The following is a 14,346-nucleotide window of genomic DNA, read 5'->3' on the forward strand; positions in this document are numbered from 1 at the left end:
ATTGATTGCTATCTCCCAAATAGACAGCTTCCAGTCATCTAATCAGTTAAGTTTTTAGCATTTATAAGTTTTGGCTTGTAAGAAGTTTGTTCAAAATAGAAAAGGCAATTACAGAAAGAGATGGGAACACAGGCTGTTTTTAAGCTCAATTAATTGTCAGTATAGGTGTAGGCGGGAGTTGTAGTTTTTACCTAAGATCCACTCTGTGGGTCGCGTAACGAATGGTACTCTCTGACTGATGCTGAGGAAGCTTTGTCATTTGGTCCGACTCCTGCCTGTCATATTTCTATACTGTAGGCAGGCTGACGGTGACATAGAAACTCTCCACATATCATAGGAGATACAAAGAAGGAAGCTAATTCGTCTGATTCTGTAGATAAGAAAGACCATCGGGCAAGAGTTACACATAAAGAAGGACCACAGCAGCGAGTTGTAAGGACCTGCCTAACCTCAAGTCTGAGTCAGCCTCGGAAGCAGGTCCATGAGCCCTGTTTAGTAGGATCTGTGTCCGGAAATAGGAGGTTTCAGCTCTAGGCTCAGAGCTGCAGTAACCGATTTATATAACTGAAAATAACCTAGGGACTTCCCTGGTGGTCCAGTGGTTCAGAATCCGCCTGCCAATGCAGAGGACACGGGTTCGATCCCTGGTCCAGGAGGATCCCACGTGCCGTGAGGTCGTGAAGCCTGTGTGCAAGTGCTGGGCGCTCAAGCCCTAGAGCTGCAAGAGTAAGCCTGAACACAGCCGCTGGAGAGTAGCCCCCCTGCTTGCTGCAATGCACACACAGCCACGAAGACCCAGCACAGCCCCCCAAATAAAAATAAATAAAAATATTTAAAATAGCTTAGGCTTTTGTGCGGTGGTGAAGTACACGCAACATAAAATTCACTGCTTCACCATTTCCAGGTGTGCGGTTCAGTGGCGCTGAGCGCATTCACATGGTGTCACCATCACCACCATCCCTCTGCAGAACTTTGTCATCTTCTCCGACAGAACCCCTGTGTCTGTTAAACAGTACCTGCGCCTTCCCTCCCCGTCCCCAGCCCGAGGCAACCCACCTTCTCCTTTGTCTCTGTGATCTTGACACTTTCAGTTACCTCAGATAACTGGGATCATACACCCTGTGCCCACTTGTGAGTGGCTTCCTGCACCAGGAATAATGTCTTCAGGGTTCATTCATGGTAACAGCACACATCAAAATCTCCTTCCCTTACAGAGGCTGAGTAATATTCCATTGCCCACACCACATTTTGTTTATGGGTTCATTTGTCGATGGACACTGGGGTTGCGTCCACCTTTTGGCTGTTACAAATAGTGATGCCGGGAACACGAACGTACAGATATTTCTTTGAGGCTCTGCTGTTGATTCTCTTGGGTATATATCCTGAAGCAGAATTGCTGGATCTGTTTTTAATTTTTGAAGCACAGCCATACTAATGGCTCCACTATTCTGCATTCCTACCACGACCCACAAAGGTAACAGTTTCTCCACATCCTCAGCAACACTTGTTTTCTGTATTTTTGATGGTAGCCATCCTAACAGGAGTGAGGTGTGAGCAGTGCTTCCAGTTAACTTCCTTTTGAATCACTGCTTCTCTGCTTAATCCTCCGGCAAGTTACTCTGAGAGCTTCAATTTCATTTTCCACTCAACATAATTGCCGGAGTGGAGGGGTTGCATGGATGTTGATGAGATAAAGCCCATTTGGATACTCACTTTATGGCCCTAGAAAAGCTAAAAGTGTTAACAAAGTGCGTCTTGTTAATAGTACATTGTTCCTAGCTGTAGACTGCCTCCTACATCCTAACCCCAAACACAATGTTTCCAAAGCATCACAGTGGAAAGGGCATTGGTCTTGGAGCTGGAACCCATGGAAGAGAATTCCAACTTTCCCACGTTCTAGTTGAGGGACTTGGGGCAAATATCTGGCTCTTATGTATCTGTGGGCACCTCAATGGACTAGACATTTACACTCAGCTCTCCCTAACTCCCCACAACAGCCTGAAGTTTCTTCCCAGCTTTACTGAGATGGTATTGACCTGTTTAAGGCTACAGTGTGGTGACTGCTACAGCTGCGTACTGCAACATGCTTGCCAGGATAAGACAGGCTAACACCTCCATCCCCTCAGATTGCTGTTTTTCTGTTACAACGTTTAAGGTCCACTCTGTTGACAATTTTGGAATAAAGCATACAGTCAGTTATAGTCACCGTGATGTACGTCAGGTCCCTTGATGTACGTAAGGTCCCTGGAATACATGCATCTTACGTTTGGAGTTTGGGAGTTCGTACCTTTGAGCACCATCTCCCCATCATGCCCCCTGCCCCCATCCCCACCGGTCCCTGGCAATCACCCTTCTACGCTCTGTTTTTCTGAGTTTGACGTGTAAAAGTCTGCATATAAGTGAAAACATAAGGCACTTAATGTCTTTGGCCTGTTTCCCTTCGCATAACACCCTCAAGGGCCGTCCATGCTGTGGCAAATGGCAGCCCTTCCTTCTTTCTCATGCTGCCTAAGATCTGCTTGTCTGTATCTGCACACGTGGCCCTTGAGGCTCGTGTCCACTTCTCCCGGATGGACGCTTAGGCCGTATCCCCGTCTTGACCATGGTGAGTAATCCTGCACCGAGCCTGGGAGGCAGCTGTCTCTTCAAGACACCAGCTTCATCTCCTTCAAATGAAGGCCGGGAAGTGGGATTCCCACTGCCCCCTTCCACTGCCACCCCTGACCTCCCGTGCTCCCCTTGGGAAGTTCAGGCTGCCCTCAGCTCTCGTGGGGACGCTGCTCGCCGAGTCTGGACAGCTCGGGGCCTCGTCCTCTCTGAGTGTCCTCAGCATCTGGCGTGTTTTCCACTCTGTGGTCTTCGCCCTGGCTTCCTGGGACACCACTTCCCTCTGGTTTTGCGTGTCCTTCAGAGAGTCCTCTTTGAGCACCCTCTCTCTCCCCTTCCGCTAGTCCTCCTCACTCTCTCCAGGGGGCTGGGCGGGGGGCACCCCTGTCATGCATTTTCAGATGACCCTTGGGTCTGTATGTCTGGACCTTGCCTTCTGAACTCCAGGCCCCTCTTTCCAGCTCCCTCCTGTGGTCCTCCCAGTCAGCGTGTCCCCAGGTGAGCTCCTTATCCCCCCGCTCAGGTGGCCTGGCCCGGGTGAGAACCTGGAGAATTGCCTTGCAGGGGTGTGGCCACTCCCCCTGCCCCGTGGCCCCAGGGCCTCACCTGGGTCACTGCTGTGTCTGGACCCCTCCCTGTGTTCCTTCTCCTCCCCCGGAGTGCCCATCAGGCCATCAGTCAGTTCCTTCAGCCACCTTTTTCTGAGGCCAGGGATATGGCTGTCACTGGGGACTCCCTGCTCTCCCTCTCCTTGGTGACCCACTGAGGGTCCCTGAGCTTCTGCGTGGCTCCCGTGTCCTCACCTCTGCATCCTCACCACCGCTTCCTTTTTTAGGCTGTGGTCGCCTCTTCTTTTCACTGTTATCTTAGCCCCGTTCCATTGCTTTGTCCCCATCCTGGCTTCCCTGGTGGCTCAGCGGTAAAGAATGCCTGTCAATGCAAGAGCCCTGGGTTTGATCTCTGGGTTGGGAAGATCCATGGAGGAGGAAATGGCAACCCACTGCAGTATTTTTGCCTGGGAAGTCCCATGGATGGAGGAGCCTGGTGGGCTACAGTCCATGGGGTCGCAGCGTCGGACACGACTGAGCAACGAACACTTCACTTTACTTGCCCTCTCCCAGGCATCCTCTGCTCTGCCACCAGACCCACCCCCCCCCCCGCCCCGACCCAGTGCTGCTGCTCTCAGCGGCTTAGAACCTGTGCCCCCTGGCTCAGAGATCAAGACCAGTTCCTGTGAATGGCACCCACAAGCCTCTGCCATCACTTCCCACTGTCCTCACCCCCTGCCCACCAGCCCCTTCCCGTCTGAGCTTCAGCAAAGCACTCAGGGTTGCTTTTCACCCTGGTGTGTGTTTGGATTCGTTTTTCTCTGCTGGGAGTTCTCTCCCCACTTTGTCTTACTGGGAAATTCCCGCTCACCCTTTATGACTCAGCTCCATCCTGGTGGCCTCTGTAGTAAGGAGAGCAGTCAGCACTCGCGTGCTCGTCCTGCGAGCTCCATCATTGCCATGCATCCTCTGCAGGAATTAATTTGCTGAGTCCTCAAAACAGCCTGCAGGGTAAGCGCCAACATTATCACCCTCATTTCACAGCTGGGGAGCAGGCACAGAGGTTAAGTGTCATGCTCAGGGTCACACTGCTGGCTCGAGGCTAGTAGCGATCTGAGGACAGGCAGTCTTGCTCCAGACTTCAGGCTCTGAACCACTGGGGTGGCGCTGGCTGCTCAGACAGAGCTGGCCGCTTCCTCTTGGGCTTCCCCACCCCCACCTGACTCACACATCTCTATGATGGCATTTGTACACTCTCTCCCAAGTACTCAGGGAGCCCTTAGTCCCGTTTATGTCTTTGGCGCACAGCAATCAGATAAGAAAAAGAAACAAAAGGAATCCAAATTGGAAAGGAAGAAGTAAAGCTGTCACTGTTTGCGGAAGACATGATACTATATGTAGAAAATCCTAACACACCACCAAAAAACTGCTAGAGCTCATCAGTGAGTTTGATAAAGTTGCAGGATGCAAAATTAATAGAAATCTGTTGTTTCCATACACTATTATGAAATATCAGACAGAAATTAAGGAAACAATTCTATTGACCAGACCATCAAAAAGAATAAAATACCCATGAATAAACCTACCTAAGAATGCAAAAGACCTATACTCCCCAAACCGTAAGACACTCTGAAAGAAACCAAAGATGACACAAACAGATCGAGGGACATGTCCTGTTCTGGGGTTGGAAGAATCAATATTGTCAAAATGACTGTACTCCCCAAGGCAATCTGCAGATTCAATGCATTTCCAATCAAATTGCCAATGACGTTTTTCACAGAACTGGAACAAAAAAATGAAAGTTTGTATGGAAACTCAAAAACCCTGAGTAGTCAAAACAATCCTGAGAAAGAACAGAACTGGAGGAATCATACTCCCTGACTTCAGACTATACTATAGAGCTTCAGTCATCAAAACAGTATGGCTGTTGCCACAAAAACAGACACATGGATCCGTGGAACAAGATAGAAAGCCCAGGTATAAACCCATTCGTTTATGGGTAATTAATTTACAGCAAAGGAGAAAGGAATATGCAATGGAGAAAAGTCAATGTCTTTAATAACTGTGCTGGGAAAACTGGACAGCTCCATGTAGAAGAAGTTAAAACACTCTCTAACATCATGAGAAAAATAAACTCAAAATGGATTAAAGACCTAAATGTTAAGACTGGATACTATGAAACTCCTTGAGGAAAGCAAAGGCAGAACACTCTTTGACATAAATCACAGCAGTATTTTTGGATCTGTCTCCTAGAGTAATGGAAACAAAAGCAGAAATAAACAAATGGGACCTAATTAAATTTAAAAGCTTTTGCACAGCAAAGAAAACCATAAACAAATCAAAAAGACAATCTATGGAATGGGAGAAATATTTGCAAATGATGCAACTGGAAGGGTTTAACCTCCAGAATATACAAACAGCTTATACAGCTCAATATCAAGAAAACAAACAACCCAATAAAAAATGGGCAGAAGATCTAAATAGACATTTCTCCAGAGAAGACATACAGATGGCCAACAGGCACATGAAAAGATGCTTGACATCACTAATTATTAGAGAAATAAAAACGAGAACTACCATGAGACAGCACCTCCCACGGGTCAGAATGCTGCCCGAAGCTATCACTTCAGTTGTGACCGACTCTTGCAACCCCCTGGACTGTAGCCCTCCAGGCTTCTCTGTCCACTGGGATTCTGCAGGCAAGAATCCTGGAGTGGGTTGCCATTTCCTTCCCCAGATCAGAATGGCCAACATCAAAAAGTCCACAAATCATAAATTCTGGAGAGGGTGTGGAGAAAAGGGAGCCCCCCCCCCCCCACTGTTGGTGGGAATGTAAATTGGTGCAGCCGTTGCCGAGAACAGTATGGAGGTTCCTTAAAAAACTGAAAAATAGAAGTACCATATGATGCAATAATCCCACTCCTGGGCACGTAGCCAGAAAAGATGGAAACGTCTGTATCCCTGTGGTCCAGTAAGGCACATGGTACATACTCATCAAATCTTTTTTAAAAGAATCCCTGGAGGCATATAATGAAAATTAGCTGAGTGAATGATTAGTGAAAACATTCTGGGTAAGTTGTGGGTAAGTTGTAAAGCAGGGGTCAGCCAGCCACAGGCAGATCTGGCCTGCTGCCTGTCTCTGCATTGCCTACCAGCTATGAATTTACAGATGAATATTTGCAGTAAGGGTGGTGATAGGGAACCTTGGCTTTTGGAGATGAAAGCCAATTAGATAAAACATAAATCTCCCAAGATTTCTGTTCTTCCTTGTTTGGAGATCTGTTATGGTCAGTTGTTACTATCTTTAGAATTTGATCGGTAACAAATTTGAGAATATTTGTGTGTGTTCCCTTGTTATGTAAGTTACCTACATAATAGCCTCAGTTTTGCTTCTTGGCCTGCAGAAGCTAAAATTATACACTCCAGCCTTTGATTGCTGACCCCTGGTCAAAGTTCTGTTTAAATAGCAGTGTTATGGTTATCTCATCATGTATTATGATAGGAGAGGGGATTAAAAACTGAGATGTTTAGGGCAGGTTTGTCTGATTGGATGGGGTGCAGTTTGTGAAGTTCTGGACCGGAAGTGCTAAACACATGTGATTGTTCTTCCTTCTGCTCCTAGACCTAATGTAAGGTAGTACCTGGTTGGCTGGTTTGAGGACAAGTGCCTTAAACAATATGCGGCACGGTGTCATGCCACACTCAGCTCTACGGGAGTCAGTCAGCAGTGTTCAGGACAGATTGTGTATAGTTTGAGTGGGAGACAGAATCTTTTTCACATTGGCAGGCCCTAAATTCCTGATGATAGTGACCTGGGAATGCAGGATATCTAAATTACTCATGATGCCAGGGCGAAAAGGAAAACTTGGTAGGAGCCACATACAATCCTATATACACATAGAAGAAGGCCTATTTCAACATCTATCTATCTATCTATATATACATATATATTTGCTATTGGTCTTGAATCTTTAAAGTCTTTAAAAATTTATATTCAGAGTGTTTTTCTGTTCGTTTTTCATTTTGATTAGAAGAAACTCTAAATAAAACTAAACAACGCCACTGTTTTTCCTTAGCTCTAATGGCTTTGTGACAGGATGAAAGCTCGCGTAGTGTAATATTTGATTTTTCTCTTCCTCACATGCTGTCATTTAGAAATATTGCAAACTCTTCTGTAGCAGAGGAAAAAGCTTTTGACTGCAAAGTTATATAAAAAAAGTGTGCATTACATCATGTGAAACACAGTAACTTTTGGAAACCATTCTAAATCACACACGTTCCTTGGCCTTTTTCTTGTTGTTTCTCTTATATTATTAATCTCAGCCCTAGGCTGCAGTGTAGTTTCCAAAATGGTTTTAGAAATCTAAGAGCCAGTGTTTTTGTTTCATCGTGCTTCAAATTTACCTTGAATGAAAACTGCATTTCTTGGGTTATTACTCCGGAGCTGATTGTACATTGTAATCAGAACATTTTTAGGCCTAGAAGGGGCCAACCACCTTGTTTACAAGAATGAAAGATGAGAGAGATTATGAAATATACTCACGGTCATATGACTAGACAGGGGTGGAATGAAGGCAAGACGCAGGACAAGACCCACAGGCTCACATTTCCTAGTTGAAAAATTCCCCTTCTGTAAGTTTTCAGAGATGAAGTCATCCAGAAACCGGGGTGGGAAAAAATAATAAAAGTCCAAGTTCTTATTTTTTAACTTAAGCTGTTATGATTTAAATGATTTCCAAAGCTGTAGAAACTTGAAAGTAAGTCAGTGGTTTTAGAAAATAGTAGCGCGCACTTTGGAAAAGCTCCGAATTTCACATTGATGTTTCTATGGGCATATTTTCTTGGGATTTTACATCGTCATGCACAGTGTTAGGTGATGTTAATACTAGACTCTGGGCAAATACAGCGAGATGGGAGCTCTGTGCTGTCCTGAAAGCGCTCGGTCGGGTCTCCTGGGCTTGTTTGACTTGGAGGGGCTCTTTTGCAGACACAGTAAGGTGTCCTGTGTCTTTGTGTGGGCAACGTGGCGTAAACGCCTGGGGACCTTGTCCATTTGTGCAGGGGCTCCTTTTAGAACATAACCTGTACGTCTGAGCCTGTTCTTTTCTTCCTTCTTTGTATTAATGTGCTTTTCCTTAAGACAGCTGCCTACACAAGCTTCGGGGCAGAATGGGAATAGTCGAGTCACGCCGGAAGGGCTCAGAAGCACGTATTAAGGTAGTCAGTGACTTCTCGCAGTTGACTTAACATTTAAGGAAACCCCGTACCCTTTTCCTATTCTAGAAGCTCTCATGGACAAGAGCTGAATGTTTCCAAAGCTGTAGTGCAGTGTGCAACTCTAATAAATATAGTGCTTGTCTGCCCTGGAAAGTCACAGCCTTTGCCAGTCCTGGCTTCAATCCCAGATCAACACCATCATAGTCTTCTTACATGCAGTTGTCTGGTTTGGCTTTTTCACTCTTGAGCTTTTTTGAGAAATCAATTAAGAGAGTGGAGCTCTAAAAGGTTGGCCATTAAGGATCATTCAGTGATTGCTTTTGGAAGCAGAACTTGAAATGGGGTAGAACTCTTACCAAACACGAGGCATCAGGCAAGGCTGGTCATTAATACTGTACTTACTGCGTTTATGTGGGCTCTTGCCAGAAGCATCCTCATTTTCTGGAACACTGTGTTCTGACTGTTTCCTACAGCTGCTGTATCTTTCCAGCCAAAAGAAAGCAGAACGTTGTGAAAACATCAGGTGAGTTTGGGGCCGGTTACATAGTTATCTCAAGTTACAAGTTGACTTTTGCCTGTTTAACCTATTCAGTTCACGGTGGGTGTATAGTTGCCCCTGGAAAGAGTTTCAAGAGTAAAATATTTGTTGAGAAACTCAGTGTGCCTGTTAGCTTAGTTACCAAATACAAGGAGAAAGTGTTAGTCACTCAGTTGTGTCTGACTCTATGTAACCGCATGGACTGTTTCCCACCAGGCTCCTCTGTCCATGGAGTTCTCCAGGCAAGAATACTGGAGTGGGCTGCCATTCCCTTCCCCAGAGGGTCTTCCAGACTCAGGGATCGAACCCAGGTCTCCTGTATTGCAGGCAAATTCTTTACCATCTGAGCCACTGGGGAAGCCAGGTGGCAGATGGCAGTCTCCAAGGGAGCTGGAGTTAGATGGGCAGCAAGTCTGAGTGATCAGGGCTGGGGTTGGTGTCAGGGCACAGTTGCAAAGACTGGTATCAAATCTAATTGATCCCAGACCTAGGTTTGAACAGGAGCTCCCCACTGAAGAAGATAGCCCCAAGGAGCGTCTTGATAAGGAAGCCGGTCATTTGGGCAGGCCTCAGGTAAGGCACGATCAAGGCTGATGATGAAAGAGGAGGTTGCTTTAGTCGTGGCCCGTGCAACCAGCTAGGAGCCCTCTGATGCAAGGACTTAGTTAAGAAGGTCTTTGGAAGATCTGAAAGCCAAATGGAGGGTGATGCAGTCACCCAGAGGTGAACAATAGCAGGAAGCCACTGAACAAAGGGGTTGGGGGGGGGGGAGTGGTGGTTGTCACCAGAGGCCACGAGCTGCAGCTCCATGGAGGCTCCCGGGGCAGCTGCAGCTGTGGATCCAGGGAAGGCCTGTCCGGTGCCCCTGCTGGAGGTGCTGTCCAAAGCAGAGGGAGGACAGGGGAGAAATCCCCTGCCTTCCACCTCAGCCTGGCTGGAGCCCGTTGGCGGATGGCTCTGGAAAAGGTGATTTTTAGCGGAAGGGCAGGGAAGGGACCAGCGGTAGGCCTGAGGAGGGGCTGGGCTGGAGGGAAATGCCCTCCCGGTGGGATTCCTGCTCGCTCCAGTGGACCTGCTGGAGCAGCCGGGCATGCCTTCCCTGAAGGGTGGCAAGGCCCAGGCATCGGGTTCCTCAGACCTTCCAGGCTTGTGCCCCTCGTGGCTGGAGATGGCGCCTCTCCTCCAGCCCATTGGGAGCTCAGCCAGGTGTGTGTGTCGGGGGCGGTGGTGCCTTTTCAGGCTGTGGATGATCTTCTTGGATTCCGACCACCACGTGAAGGCATAGTGGCCAACCCTCCACCAGGGTTCCCCAAAGCCCCCAGGTCGACGGTGGAGAATTCCATGGCAGCCAGAACTAACATAAAGTTCTGTATAAGGGGCTCCTTTATGCCTTTCTGTCCTCTGGATGGCTGCAGAGGGGACACGTCTCTGAGTTAGTCGTATGAATCCTCAGCCATGAACTAGGGTGTCCTCTGGGCTCTGTCCGCCTTCCAGCCACTCTGGGTGGAAAAGCTGCCACTTTAAGCCTCCCTGTCATTATCATCACCATCCCCATTGGCATCGTCATGGAAATTTAACAACTGTTAGTAGAACCATGTGTCACCTGCATTTCAGGGAAGGGACGAAGTGAGCTGAGTTAGGCTGTAACCGTGGTAATTGTCACTTGTTGAACTGTTAACACATGAGGTACTGTGCAGAGTGCTTTAAGAACAGCTGGGCCATAAATTAGTTCAGGATGAACAGATCCTTTGTTGTTGTTGTTATTTAGTCGCTAAATCGTGTCTGATTCTTTTGCAACTCCATGGACTGCAGTCCGTCAGGCTCCTCTGTCCGTGGGATTCTCCAGGCAAGAATACTGGAGTTTGGGTTGTCATTTTCCTACTCCAGGGAATCTTCCCCACCCAGGGATGGAACCCACGTCTCCTGCATTGGCAGGTGGGATCTCTACCACTGAGCCACCTGGGAAGCCTGAACAGATATATACTGCTGGATATAAAATAGATAAACAGCAACGACCTAGTGTATAGCACAGGGAACTTCTACTCAGCATCTCGTAATACCTACATGGGAAAAGAATCTGAAAAAGCATATATACAAATAGGTATCAACGGAATCCCTTTGCTTGAAACAAACTTGAAGCAGACACTTGAAACAAACACAACATTGTAAATTATACTTGATTTTTTTTTTAAAGCAGTTAATAAGTAAAAAGAACAGCCTGGCCATGGTTCTCAGACCTTACTATGAATCAGAATCACCCATAGGGCTCGTTAAAACTCAGGCAGCTTCCCTGCCTGATGGGCTCCCAGTCTGTTTCTGACTCAGCGGGGCTGGGTGGGGCCTGAGAATGTGTGTTTCTCACCGGTTTCCAGATGAGGCCGAGATGTGGGAAACCACCGAGGTTTCCCGCTGGTCTGGGATGCACTTTGAGAGCTACCGCATCAGTGCTCCTCAGAGAGTCACGGGCGGGTGTCGTCTTGTCCGCCCTACAGAGGAGGAGCTGAGGCTGGGAGAGGTCACGCCCCTATTTCAAGGCCACGAGCCTGAGAAGCGGTGTCGGGAAGTCCTTGTGCGGGTCAGCTGCTGATGCCCTGGCCTTGACCACGATCAGGCCTGGACCATTGTTAGGGCGTTGGAGCGGCAGGGCCGGATGGTGCCACTCTGAGCGGCCGCCAGTGGAGTTTGCAGTTTGGTCGTATAGCCCTAGTGGGATTTCCCAGGTGGCTCAGGGGGTAAAGAATCCGCCTGCAATGCAGGAGATGCAAGAGACTAGAGTTCCATCCCTGGGTCGGGAAGATCCCCTGGAGGAGGGTTTGGCAACTCACTCCAGTACTCTTGCCTGGAGAATCCCTTGGACAGAGGAGCCTGGCAGGCTACAATCCATAAGGTTGCAAAGAGTCGAACACGACTGAGTACACACACAGCCCTAGTGAGTTTCTGTCTTAAATTTTATTCTGAGGTGAAAGTGGATTGATGGGTTACATTTTTTGAAAAATTGAAGTACAGCCGATTTACAATATCGTGTTAATTTCAGGTGTACAGCGCAGTGATTCCATTATACATATATCATACTTATCTATTGTTCTTCAGAGTCTCTCCCCTTCCAGGTTATTACAAAATGTTGAGTAGAGTTCCTTGTTGGTTGGTGGGTTACCTTTCTGCAAACACTGGGTCCTGTTTGGATTGGTTAGTGGGCTTTTGGTACAGGTGTCCCTGTTGGGTGAGGGTGGCTGGTTGTCTGGGGCTGTGGGGTCCACTCCACATCCCTGGGGTGGGGGGGCCTGTACATGATCGGCTGACCTCTGGGCTGGGAAACCCCTAGGGGCCCAGGGCCTGCAGTGTGGACATTGGCCACAGAGCTCAGACCTCTTCTCTTCTGTCTTAGGGTGTGGACTGTTGCCTGGCATTTTGTTTCAAAATAACAGAGGATATTTTTGTAATAAAATCAGTCTCCCTGGTGGAGGATGCTATGACGCTTCCCAGTGACCCTCGCAGAGTCCTGAATTCTCATCTCCCATCTAGGATACAACAACCCGCAAACTTGGCCTGACTTCCCAAGTCAGTCCCTGAGCTGACACGCTCGCAGGAAGACCCAGGGTGTGAAGAAGAAAGAGGTTGAGAGCATGTGCCCGCATGCTACCTCCTTCCTGCTGGATCTAAATCACGTATGAATTATTAATTCCAAGTATCTTTATTGTTCCATCTGCAAACTGCAAATGTGAATTCCAGACATGTATTTTTAAACAGCTCTGTTACGATCAAGCAGATTTGAATATCTCATGTAGTTTATTACAAATGGGCTTTGCTTATAAAAGAGAAAGCTGTTTTAGAAATGGATTCTATTTTTTCATTTTCGGGAACTGTAGCCAAATTGTGAGTTAGGAGAAATGTGAGCTGTTGGCTGTTTAATAGTCCTATATATCACATTTGTAGAAGCTTCCATCGTGTTTCCTGTGCAGAAATAGTGAGTTAGGACCCAAGGTAGAGAAATCAACATCTTGGCACCTGGGTTAGATTAGAAAGATGGATGAATTTATAACAATGTGGATAATTCATTTGGATGATAGAGACTTAAAAACAGCTTTAAGTGAAGTGAAAGTGAAGTCGCTCAGTCGTGTTCGACTCTTAGCGACCCCATGGACTGCTGCCTACCAGGCTCCTCCGTCCATGGGATTTTCCAGGCAAGAGTACTGGACTGGGGTGCCATTGCCTTCTCCAGCTTTATTTGGCTGTTAATGCAGTTAACGCATGCAGCCTTCTGGAAAGAAAAGATGGAAAAGTATATTTTCTGTTACTTTAGAAAGCACTTCTAAAAGTATTTGTGTATTAATTGCTGATCAATATGAGGTGGTCTATTAGAAAATAACTGCTTGTGACCTTTTCTTCAAAACACAGTTTTCTTCAGACTCCGGCAAATTTGTACCTTCGGTTTTCCAGTTATCGCTAGAATACAGAATTGAACTTTATGTAATGGATTTAATACATAGGAGGTTCCCACCATCTTTCATTTAGAATTTGTAAGTAGAAGTCGAGTTTTCTGCAGTCCTGTGTAGCTTACTTATTCTCAGATGGCAAACCTTCCCCAAACATAGCGGCTCAAACAACAGTCATTTATTATTTACACACAAACAGGCAGTTTGGGCAGAGCTTGGTGTGGGAGGCTCACACACCTCGAGAGGCATGCAAGTCATGTGTTCAAGGAGTGGGAGGGGAGGGCGTGGAGGAGGGAGGCGGGGATGGGGTGAGGGGGGAGGCGGGGGCGGGGCGGGGCATGGAGGATCCTCTTCGGAGACTCCACGTGCAGGGCTGGCAGTGGGGTCCAGCTGTGGCCTGGGCTGTGATGCCTTCCTGCTGGCCTTGGGGGTCTCAGAGCATGGAGGTGTGGGCAATGCAGACTCTACCTGTTGGCAGGAGACAGGCCACCCCCCTGTAGGAGCCTCTGGTGAACATTTAGCTGTGGCTTCTACATGGAAGACTTAAAACACATTTTTTTTTTTTAAATTGCAGTATAGTTGATTTACAGTGTTAGCTTCATTTCTGCTATAGAGCAAAGTGATTCGGTTACACCCATGTATATTCTTTTCATATTCTCTTCCATTGTGGTTCATCACGGGATATTGAGTATAGTTCTCTGTGCTGTATGGTAGGACCTTGTTTATCCACCCTCAGTATAATAGTTTGCATCTGCTAATCCCAAACCCCCGACGGTCTCCTCCCCCCAATCCCCTCCTCCCCCTTGACAACAATAACCCCAAGTCTGATCTGTTTCTATTTTGTAGATAAATTCACTTGTGTCATATTTTCGAGTCCACATATAAGTGATATCGTATGGTATTTGTCTTTCTCTTTCTGACTTACTTCACTTAGTATGGGGCTCCCCTGATAGCTCAGTTGGTAAAGAATCTGCCTGCAATGCAGGAGACCCGGTTCAATCCC

General features: G+C 47.2%; 1 protein-coding gene across 9 annotated transcripts in view; it reads left to right on the plus strand.

Moving 5' to 3' along the window:
- Positions 1 to 14,346, plus strand: part of CSGALNACT1 (chondroitin sulfate N-acetylgalactosaminyltransferase 1) — a 339,147-nt gene that overhangs the window by 53,494 nt on the left and 271,307 nt on the right. Inside the window, exons 1-2 of one of the 9 annotated variants that reach the window (XM_086380523.1) lie at positions 8,199 to 8,895; positions 12,433 to 12,575. The exons of 6 other annotated variants lie outside the window; for them this stretch is intronic. The gene's annotated coding sequence lies outside the window, so the exon portion shown is untranslated. Of the gene's footprint in view, positions 1 to 8,198; positions 8,896 to 12,390; positions 12,576 to 14,346 lie in introns of those variants that run through there. 2 more of the 9 variants (XM_086380525.1, XM_086380535.1) reach the window with 2 other exon arrangements.

Source organism: Bos grunniens, chromosome 27 (genome assembly GCF_055505025.1).
Source record: "Bos grunniens cultivar Pamir isolate PY7600 chromosome 27, Bosgru_T2T1.0, whole genome shotgun sequence".
NCBI classification, from domain to species: domain Eukaryota; kingdom Metazoa; phylum Chordata; class Mammalia; order Artiodactyla; family Bovidae; genus Bos; species Bos grunniens.